The following is an 11,753-nucleotide window of genomic DNA, read 5'->3' as shown; positions in this document are numbered from 1 at the left end:
ATTAGAAACTAAGTTTCTAATTGTAAATTTGTTGAGAACAGTGAAATTATATTTGGAGGCATTAATTGGACCTAAATTACCATTTTAAGTGTTTTAAATATTTTAAATGTTTTGGAACAGTGAAAAATGATTTTAATGCTAAGGATATTACCTGAATGTTTATTTTAAAATATTTTGTTTGAAAACGATATTCATTTTGAGGTAAAAATATTATTTAATAAGAGAACATTTTATTTTTTATTTATTTATTTATTTTGTGAGGAAGATCATCCCTGAGCTAACATCCATGCTAATCCTCCTCTTTTTGCTGAGGAAGACTGGCCCTGAGCTAACATCTATTGCCAATCCTCCTCCTTTTTTTTTTCCCCTTTTTCTATTGCCAATCCTCCTCCTTTTTTTTTTTCCCCTTTTTCTCCCCAAAGCCCCAGTAGATAGTTGTATGTCATAGTTGCACATCCTTCTAGTTGCTGTATGTGGGACGCCACCTCAGCATGGCCAGAGAAGCGGTGCACCGGTGTGCGCCCGGGATCCGAACCCAGGCTGCCAGTAGCGGAGCACACACACTTAACTGCTAAGCCACGGGGCCGGACCCTAGAACATTTTAGAACCTTAAATTTTCTGTCAGTTAAGGCTCCCATGTATAGAGCTGGCCTGGATGATATATTGTAAAACACTTTAATATTCTTGGTGGTCACAATTTTTAATTATGGGTTGTTTGTCATAAAAAGTTACTCTAATCTCAGCCAAGGAGATGAAGTTATCTTCTGAGTAATCAGTCTTCAAGCCTATCTCTGTGTAATTGAGATACTTTAGAAGTTGGATTCCTAGACTAGAACCAATCATTCAGTTCAGCTTTGAATTTTGTGATTCATTGCCCATGACCATAAAGGCATTAGTAATATGGCTTAAATACTAGACAGGAATAGCGATGCTAGGAGATCACACTGCTCCTTGGATTTGTTGCTCCGAGGACCATTTGAAGCAAAGGTAATTGAAAAGACACACAGTATAATTTGGACTGATTCTATGGCACTAGGTAAAAAAATGTAAGGTATTCTTGTGTTGGGTAATTTAATTATTTCTAATAGGTCCACTTATCAAAGGAAGAAAGAAATTCAAGGGTTTGAATCCAGAAGAAAGAAAACTACAAAGGAGGAAAATGAAAAAGAAGAGAAAGGGAGATAAGTTGCCTAAATCCAGGCAAAGTAAAATAGTGTGAAGATAAGTCAGATTTGAATTTGAAATACATATAAAATAGTTGAAGAGTAACTTATATATAAAGAGATGTAATTTGCTTCAGATGCTAGGAACAAGTCTTATTAAGAATATGATGAAGTTGACTTTTCTTCCAAAATTCTTCCAAAATTTGGATTTCTTTCAAAAATCCACTGTACTTCCAGAGTACAGTGATTTGGTTTGAAACTCAGAAGGTAAGTTAATTTCAATTAATGTGATTTAAAAACATAAAAAGGTTTGCTTTCAGAATCAGCAGGCCAGTAAAGATCACATTGATTTCCTTTATTGAATTTACTCATATTGTGCCTATTCTCTACCAATCCATTATGCCTTACAAGGTTTTTTCCATATTATGTCCTTCTTGAGAAATTATAATTGTCAGTAACAGCATCCAGACCAGGTGAAGGCCTGGTAAGTCTCGTAGCGGTGGAAGCTCAAGGTAGGTTTATTTGCGTATTACTTAAGAAATCTCATTTGAGCCAGTGGTGATACATCCCTAATCCAAAGCATGATATGACACAGGTGTTTGAAGATTTGTGAGTAGAGATCACAAATTCAAATAACTTCGGGGACCAAACAGGTTTAGGTTAACTGTGAGATTATAAGGAAGAGCAGAAAGTGTAGGCGACGTTATGAGCCAGAGAACTCATGTCTTGTTTGAAAGCATTCCCAGTCTTTCAAAGCACTGTTCTAGGCTTACAAAACCTGAATCTGGAGGCAGATGTGAGCGTGGCCACATTTGAACACCTCTAACTCAACAGTCTACTTGCAATGGGAATAAGACTTACATAGAAAAAACTAAAAATGATCTCCTTCACTTCCAGACTCTTCCTTCAGAATGGAATTTCTCGCCCTGGCTGGCCTTTTGAGCTCAGCCACCGCACTGCCCACCCCTGTGCATACCCTCCTCAGTTGTCCACTCCATTTCCGTTTTAGAGACATCATATTTCTGGACTAGAAAGCATTTCTTGTATCTTTTCATTTCGCAAAAGAGGACAGTGGAGTACAGGAAAGTTGTAGACCCAGGAATTTACCACGATTCCTCAGCCCAAGGGTCTTCCCAGTACAAATTCCAGCTCCACGGGCCATTTGCTAGCTGAGTGACCTTGAGTGAGGAACTAACCCACGGCCTCTCTGTCTGTAAAATGAGTTTTAGGAACTACCTCCGAGTCATGTGAGGATGACAAACATGCATCTAAAGCACTTGAGTCCTAACGGGAAAATAGAAGCTCATAAATAAACTTAGCAATGTAGAACAAGTGACCTAGGTCTGAATTCCAAGGTTTGAATTGAGTTGCATTTACAATACCCTCACCCCGAACCACCTCCTGTTGACTGTAGCCATGCCTTCCACATCTACACAAATGAGATCTAGGAGTCTAATCCGCGTTTAGTATAGTCTAACTAGGTAGGGCACCAAGTAGGTAAGAAACACTCTCTCCTGCACATTTTGTAACAAAGGAGCTTTCAAAGCAGTGAGGGAGCTTTCAAAATTTGTGTTTGGGGATGCAAAATTTAAATTTCACTTCCACACTCTCCTTATTTTGAACGTATAAATGCTGAGAACCAAATTGAAAACACTGTTGATTTGAAGATAAGAAGACACACAATATGTAATTAATCTTAAAAAAAGGTAAAAACACTTTGGAAATAAGTTTAAAGGTGAAAAAATAAAAAATCAGTGGACAAAATTAATTCAACTTTTCCCTATCGGATACTTGACTGCTTTTTATTTCAGAGGTGAAGCTACCTCGTTGTTGGATATAATGCTCAACAGTGGCTTGTTACCTCTTCTCATTTAGAATAATCTCTTTGTAATGAATCAAGTATTACAATATGTTGCTTTACCTTGTTGCTGTTATTGTTTTACAAGCTTGAACAATCTGGAGGAAGTTCCAGTGGACAGGTAAACTTCTAGTTATATTTTCAAATGACATGTTCATCATTTTAAAAGTTTACAATTGCCTGAAATGATTGACATGTTTCTTTTTACAGAGATTTCACTTTTACCCACCACAAGGACCACATTTTTTCCTCAGATCCCATTTCCCCTACCTCCACAACTGCCTCTGGTGAGCCCAGGTTTGGGGAGTCTCAACTTGTGACAAGTATTTACTAGCTGGATGACGGTTATGAAATTTTCCAAATTTGATACAGAAAGATGAGGTTTTAAGAGGTCACAGGGCATCAGCTATTCATGCTCCCCTCCCCTCAGAGCTTGTGGTGGAGTGTGACAAGGGACTAACAAATGTCCCTCCAAGTCTTCAGTGACTTCCTCCAATGTCTCTCTACACTCATCATCAAAAAGGTGTTTAACCCGAATTACCTTGACTATGATGAGCCTAGTTACTCTTCATGAAGAGAATACTAACCTTTTTCTATAATATCTATTCTTGTTCTTTTCCTAAATCACCTTGCTGCTTTCTTTTCTCTAAAAAGTTTTTTTCCAGCTCTCTGTAACTTTTTATCACTGGTCAAACAATATAATTACTTTGTTCTCCTTATTGGACCCTATTCAATCTCTCCTAATATCTGGATTCTTATAACATTTTTTAATAAAAGCCAGAAGAATGCTAAATACGTAATGAAATTGCTTTTATTCTATATGTAATACTTTTGTTGGTACAGACAGATAGCATTTATTCAGTTAATGTTTATTGAGTGTCTTCTATATAATAGGGTCTACAGCGAGTGCAGGAAACACAAAAAGTATGAGACAAGTTCACAATCTGATGAGGAAGAGAGATTCATAAATTAAAAAAACAATGTAATTTGATAAGTCCTTCTAGATGCAAATACAAAGCCAGCCGACTTAAGATGTGTCAAAGATTTCATTTCCAGAGAAGATGGTATCTGATCCAGGTTATGAAGGATGAGGAGTGGTTGAGGCACTCCAGGTACACGGGCAAGCGCCTAGGCACAGACCTGAGAAGCACATGGCAATTTGGGGAAAGAATGACCAGTACAATCAGGCTGCAACACAGGTTGGAGACATGTTGAAATTGGACAGTATTTAAGCAATGATGTTTTGAAAAATTCACACATTTTAAAATAGCATCTAGCTTAACTTCCTGTCTAGCACCTAAACATTTTTAAAATATAAACACAATTTTGCATAATTTTATCTAAATGTAATCATCACCTTCCCTTTGCTTCTATTTAATTTCAGACAGTTGATTTCTCAACTTTAAGTAGGCTTTCAGAAATTTGTCACCAAAGTTAGTCCTCCATGGACTTTACGTTTTCACTTGTCCTAATTGAATCTTAGCCACTAAATTTCTATGTACTTGCATTTATAATTAATTGCTAATTATTTAGGTTCTATTCAGGGCTAGGTGCATTGTTTCTTTTTTCTTTTTTTGGCTGAATTCAGTGAGGTTTGTTTTAAATTAATGCAAAATCCTGGAGTCTTGATTTACAATTAGAATTAGGAATCTCTGTTAACATCTGTTTAAAATTATGTATATCTGTGTGGCAATAAAAAGAATCACCAGTATTCGAAATGGAAACTCTTCCTTCCACCAGATGGCAGAATAGTATTAAAAATCAGGCAAAGAATGAACTACTATAGACAAACTAATGGACTTGCAAGATCTATCAATGCATGAGACAAATTCCTGGGCTTTAGGTTTGACTGATTAAGCAAAATAAGCATACCTCTTGAAAGAAAAAATAACTTAAATCCCACAAGAATCTAATTTTCACCAGCTAGAAGTTGGGTTCTCTGAGAGCACATAATTGCTCAATAAATACTGGATGAATGGACAGATGGATGGATGGATGGATGGATGGATGGATGTATGGATGGGTAAATGAATGAAAAAATGAGAAAAAAAGCCAAAACAAAATGTTCACAATTCACTTTTTTTCTTTTTTGTAGATTCCAATTCCTCTTCCTCTTCCTTATGATCCAAATTAGGTAATTATACTTCAAGTTTCCTTTAACAAAGCATTTAAATGAACACAAAACAAAAACTTGAAAATTCTTAAGATTTAATTGGAGAAGAATTTGATACCAAGAACTAGTGCTTATCATTCTCTTTTGGGGACCATTAGTTGATATTTTGTCCAATTTGAATCATTTAATGTACAAATCTTTTTTTTTTTTTTTGGTGAGGAAGATTAGCCCTGAGCTAACATCTGTCTCCAATCCTCCTCTTTTTGCTGAGGAAGACTGGCCCTGGGCTAACATCTGTGCCCATCTTCCTCCATTTTATATGGGACGCCACCACAGCATGGCTTGACAAGTGGTGCGTCGGTGGACGCCCGGGGTCCGAACCCTGGGACGCTGCAGCAGAGCGTGAGCACTTAACTGCTACACCACTGGGCCAGCCCCCTGTACAAATCTTATATACCCTTGAAAACTGAACTATCAAAAACCTGAAACATTCCTTGATCATGTGGAGGGAATCGGGGAGACCAGTAGAAAAAGCATTTGAAGTCAAATAATCTGGGGACGCAAGCTCTGCCATGTAATACTCTGGAATAATCTTAAACTCCTTTGAGCCTTATTTTCTTCTAGAACATAAAATAGTGAAAACGCATGATTTTATAAAGTTCATTTCACCTCTAAAATTTTATGCTTATACCTGCCATTAATGGGGGAAAATGCATTCTTATTGAAACGGAATTTGTCCTAGAAGCCTCAGAACTAGATTTAAGGTTATGGTCAGGATATAAATGGATTATTTAAATTTTACTTTGACAGGATTTTACTGAATAAGGGATAATTACATATGACAAGACTGAGTCAGTCACCATCCAAAAAATAAGTTGTGTATATTATAGCATTTTAATTCCAAGTTTTTAAATGATACTCCTATTATAATATAGATGACATTATACAAGTTTTCTTTCATAAAGTGATCCCAAAATATAGTCTTCTTTCCAACCTAGTAAGCCTAAGTTTAACGCTCTTCCCAAGAAGATCCTACTACATTTGGAGCCCACAAGAGAAAATGTGAACTATATGTTTCCAGAGGTAGTAGGTTTGAAAGGGGTGGAGCAGTACTATAGGGTGGAGTACTTGAAATATTAGTGACTATTTAATGACATAATTTTAGAAGCTAAGAATTCTAAAAAGCATGGTTTCATTAACCAAGCTAAAATAAAATGTATAACATATAAAAGAGCGATAAAATGCTGAATTACAACTCTTTGATTATTTGTTTCCTTTATTCTAGCTGACACCTAAGGATCTTATATCAGTAAATATCTTCTGCCCTGTTAATCTATAAAGTTTAGAAAAATATTACATTCAACACCCTATAGTATAAAATGAGCCAATTCATCATGAAAATTACTGTCTTTATTAGTCCAATTTCTTTGGAAACGAAATAAAGCACAACTGTTAAAGCCAAAAAACAATCCCAATATGCGCCAGCAGTTCTTCATTCATTTATTCAATTTATCCAAACTATAAATCTTTTATTTATAAATCGACAAAACAATCTCTTCTATCACTGATGAAGGTGAAAGTGAAGAGTCAAAAGACTTAGAGTCACAGAATAAATTGCTTTAGGAGAGATAAAATAGATTTATTTCTTCACTAATGAAGTAGTAGCATAAACACATCTTATTATTGAATCTAAATCTCAACAGATAATGTTTTTACTGAATTGGACACAATTCAACTTTTTAATGAGGCTCTGTATTGATACAATAAGTTGTTCAGAATCTTAGTTTATGGAAACACAGGAGAAATACTTGAAAGTAGTTAAAAAAGATAACACTAAAAAATTCCATTTCCCTGTCTAAAAACATACTTTTCACACTTAAACATTTTCTGAAATCAAGACACATTTCACAACAGATCCAGACATTTAATCTAGGATCCCTTTTTTCTTTAATATGCTATCATTAACTAAATGGTACATTTTACATTTCATGGTATCTTACAATGAGGGACATGCAGTATTTTGTAAAAATGTCAGACGTTTAGGCCTAAATCATTTGTGTGCCTGAGATCAAATTTATCAGGATTCTTCAATACAGACTATTAAAAGTCAACCATCTTGCAGAATATTTAAGTATCCCAGAAACTTTAAGGTCAACAAGTAGCTTCAGAGCCTAACTGAATAAGTTTAAGTTTGAGTTCAAATAGCTAGTGCCCTTCCCACAATCCACTCTGTCTAAGCAATGTTATAGTACATTTCCAAATGAAAAATCATAAAAATTCTAGCATATATCTAAAAATGTTTCAGGAAACTATCTTCAATAATTAATTATTGAGGATTACAAAATTAGCAAGCTCACTTTTACATCAAAACATGGCTAACAGAGCACTGGCTTGTGGTTGGAAAGCCTAGATTCTAATTTCATCTTCACATCTAAATTAGCCATGTGATCATTGGTAAATGTATGAATTTACCTCCAAGGTCTCTTCCAGTGAAAACACTGACTCCTCAGACACATGATTCATTCAAATTACCAGATCTGAACACTTAATACCTATTTACACTTTATTTTTCTGAACTTTTTAAAAGTGCTGTTGATCACAACCCATCCTGGAGAGAATCCTGACAGAATAATTTAAAGAATTACCATATCTTCACGGTGATAAGAATTTTTTCTCCCAGGGATCCTAGTTAATCAGGCAGCAGGAACAAGCATCCTAAGATGACTCAAGGCATTGTTCTTGCCCAAGAACAAGTTGGGATAGTGTTTAGCTTACATATTCTAGCACACATACTGGTAGGGACAGCTCTACAAATAGACGGATTCACCTTCTTGATGGAGTGGTCAATCCCTTGAGCAAGCTGCCAGTCTCTTAAAACAGAAGGACCTGTGGAAGCTACAAAGCAATACTTTTCCAGTGAAACTGCTTGTGTAAACAAACCCTCAAAGCAAAATATTCATAGTCGTCCTAAAATTTTGGTTCAAGTATCACTCACACAGGGAATTTGTATAATTTAAGGAAAAAAGCACTATGTATGGAAGTGTACACAGTGAGTTTCTTAACCATTCACATCAATTTTCTATCTTTCAGATATAATGAATAGTTACAAGGCAGTTAGAAGAAAATATTTCTGTGAATTAAGGGAATTTAAATCTAGATATTATATATTCACTTTAAAATCTTATATCATGTAAACAAAACACTAAGCAGTAAAATGAAATTAATTTTTCAATAAAAACAAAGATCTTTATATAGAAAATATTTTAACTTATATAGGTACTAAGTTAAAAAACAAACCCATTGACCGCACTGATCATTGATTTTCCTTCTTTCACAGTTAATCACTTCTATTTGAACCAACTTGGGGTAAGTCCATATTAATTTTCAAGCTATTATAAACTACAAATCTAACGGACTGAAGATGATATCCTATTAATCTTTTTATTTTTAGGGCTTCTTTGGGGTAAGACTTTATCTCTTTGATTATATTGATAAAAGCAAGTGACATTTAATCTCAGGAAAGGTAAGAATAATTCTTCTGATGGGGGCTGGCCCTGTCGCTTAACAGTTAAGTGCTCGCGCTCTGCTGCTGGCAGCCCAGGTTCGGATCCCGGGCGCGCACCAATGCACCACTTGTCTGGCCATGCTGAGGCGGTGGTCCCGTACAGCAACTAGAAGGATGTGCAACTATGACATACAACTATCTACTGGGGCTTTGGGGAGAAAAAGGGAAAAAAAGGAGGAAGATCGGCAATAGATGTTAGCTCAGAGCTGGTCTTTCTCAGCAAAAAGAGGAGGATTGGCATGGACGTTAGCTCAGGGCTGATCTTCCTGACAAAAAAAAAAAAAAAAAGAATTCTTCTTCTGAACCATAAAAACATATAGCAGAATCGAACCCAACTGATCTACCCAGATCAGAGCTCATGAGTTATAAACTCAATTTCCTCCGAGATATTTAGATCAGAATTTCTGCAGGTCTAAAAAGGTATTCTTTTCATAATGCTCATGGTATTTGACAAAATTTCAGTTTACAGAAATATATGCAGTATTAGGTGAAGAAATTTTAAATAGTAAATTTTACCTCAAGCTTATTTTTGTCTATGGACAATCCATAGTAAACACTGAGAAAAGCCTGCTGTGAAAACTACCACAGAAAACAGCCTGATCTCAAGGCAAGGCAACACACCTCCTCAACAAACAAAAGCATCAGCTCCTTCATGGAAAAGCTGCAAACCTTGAGACTTCTACTTTGATTCTCACACAAGTTTGCTTTCATTTAAAATATATACAAAAAAGAGACACAGAGAGAGACCAAAAAGGTATATTCCTTTTTTAAATATCTGAATTAATGTCAATTAAAATTATATACAGTACATATTTATTTTAATCTACCTTGAGAGAAACTAGTGAACCAAAATATTCTCAACCCCGATTTTGAGAAAGAAATTGGATTTCACCTGTTTGCCTCCTGACATGTTTCACTGCCCTCAAGTGCTTATTTATTTTTTCTTACACTTCAAGTGCTCTCACCAGGCCATCAGGGGCCAAGTGGGAGAAATTAAGTTCTATGTTGCAGAAAAGACAGTGGAGCATTCAACTTACCAGAATTTAGGTATAACAGAACCACACTATTTTCTACCTCCCTACACACGCTTATACCAATACTAACCCATTAACAACAAAATAATCATAATTTGGGAGACACGGGTGGAGGCGAAGATGAAATTATGGCAAAGACACCTTCGTATAGTAACTATAATCTGTATTGTTTATTTTGGCAGAAATAATTCTCACTACTATGTCAGAAGTTATATATGGTTAGTAAAATCTCCAACTATCTTTCAAACACTATTATACATTTTTAAATATTTTTATCTTAAGAGTTTAATAGCCTCAGGTTGTGCCCATATTGGTAAATTAACAATATGATGAAAGTAGGTGTAAACAAGACCAAATTAATTACAAATGCTTTCTTCAAAGGATGTATTTTAAAATCATTTATTAAAACTTCACAAATATTTTAGAAAACCACCATAAAGTCCTTATACTGTAAGACAGAGCAGCATTTAGCCTCTAAAAGTGGTTAGAATTTTCAAGTGCCCTCTTTAGCTACCAAATACTTAGCTTTTTAGGTAGTCATGGTCTTATGTAAGTTTAATATGTGCTTCTATTTGAGTTTTAAATGCTTTCAAATCTCAAGAACACCTGCTGGTAAGACAAACACTGATTGTGGCCACTTATCTTTAGGTTAAGATATTATCAAATAAATTCTCTTTGGGCCAAAATTATGCAAACAATTTCAAAATGCTAGCCACATCACAAGTGGCCCTTAAATTTCAAGGCACAAACCATAACTGTAATTACTATGGATAACATGAGTACTACTTAAGTAATATATAATCCTCCAAATGCCTATGTACAGGAACAAATCATAAAAGCTTCATAACTTTAGTAGGGAGTACAACAGATAGAGAATAGGTTTTGGAACCAGGCAGACCAGGACTGATCCCAGCTCTGTGCCTTACTGAATAAACCTTGGTGCAGCCTTTCTAAATATCACTTTCATCTGTGAAATGGGAATAATACCACCTAACTTCACAGGATTGTTGTAAGAATTAAGTGATACAATGTAGATAATCAATAAATTGTATTTATTATTCCTATTTATTTTACTAAATGTCTCTAAAAAACCAAAAAATATTCCTTGTATCTAAAATATAAAAAGATCAAATATGAAGTAATATCATATAGGATATAAGACCAGATGTTCCTCCAGAAATGTCTTAAAACTAAAATTTTAATCTGATTTTTCTCTATTTTAGATGGTACTGGATACCTACAGTAATCAGAAAATTATCTACTTCTATCTTATCTATACTTTATAGTTTTATCATTCTGCTTACCTTGTAAATGTTCCAGTAAAAATTCCAAAATGCCACCAAGAATTTATTATCTATAGACCATGTGCTTCATTCTTTAAATAAAATTTTAATATAAGCTAAGATCTTTACTAATGTCAATTTAAATGTATCAAAACTATTACACATAAGGAAATGTCATTCTTCAGGGAGTTGTTCAAACTTTCTCAAGAGCCTTTGTAAGCAGTTTTGATTTTACAGAATTCTATCAGTGCTAGGAAGAAGCAATTTCCTCCTGCCAAAGAGTAAAAGTAGAATCAGACTCTCTCATGCTGAGAGGTCATCCTACCCCTCACCTAATGAGCAGCACATCCTTGTCAACCACAAGTCCCTTATTACATACCCAGGGACCAGGATTTTATGGATTTTAGAAAATTAATACCATATATAAACCTTATAACTCTTCCAGAGGGGTTTGAGGCAGCATCCTGAAATCAAACATTCTAATGTTTCTCAGCAAAACTTAGTCACACTATGGGGGAAAAAGCCTCCTGTCAGTTCAACTGTTCAGGTTTACCACCAAAGGAGTTTTGACATTAAATCGGAAAAAAAAAAAGACCCTTTTGATTTACCTTAGCCCTACGTCTGTCCTCTAGCTACAGAGTAAGCCGAAGGCCTTTTTCAAATGTCTGAAGAAAAGAAAACAACCATGCCTCTGTCCCCTAAGCCTCCTTTTCTTCAGATGCCCTATGTGTAGTCCA

The sequence above is a fragment of the Diceros bicornis genome, chromosome 8 (assembly GCF_020826845.1).
Source record: "Diceros bicornis minor isolate mBicDic1 chromosome 8, mDicBic1.mat.cur, whole genome shotgun sequence".
Taxonomy (NCBI): Eukaryota; Metazoa; Chordata; class Mammalia; order Perissodactyla; family Rhinocerotidae; genus Diceros; species Diceros bicornis.
This window is presented reverse-complemented; position numbering follows the sequence as displayed.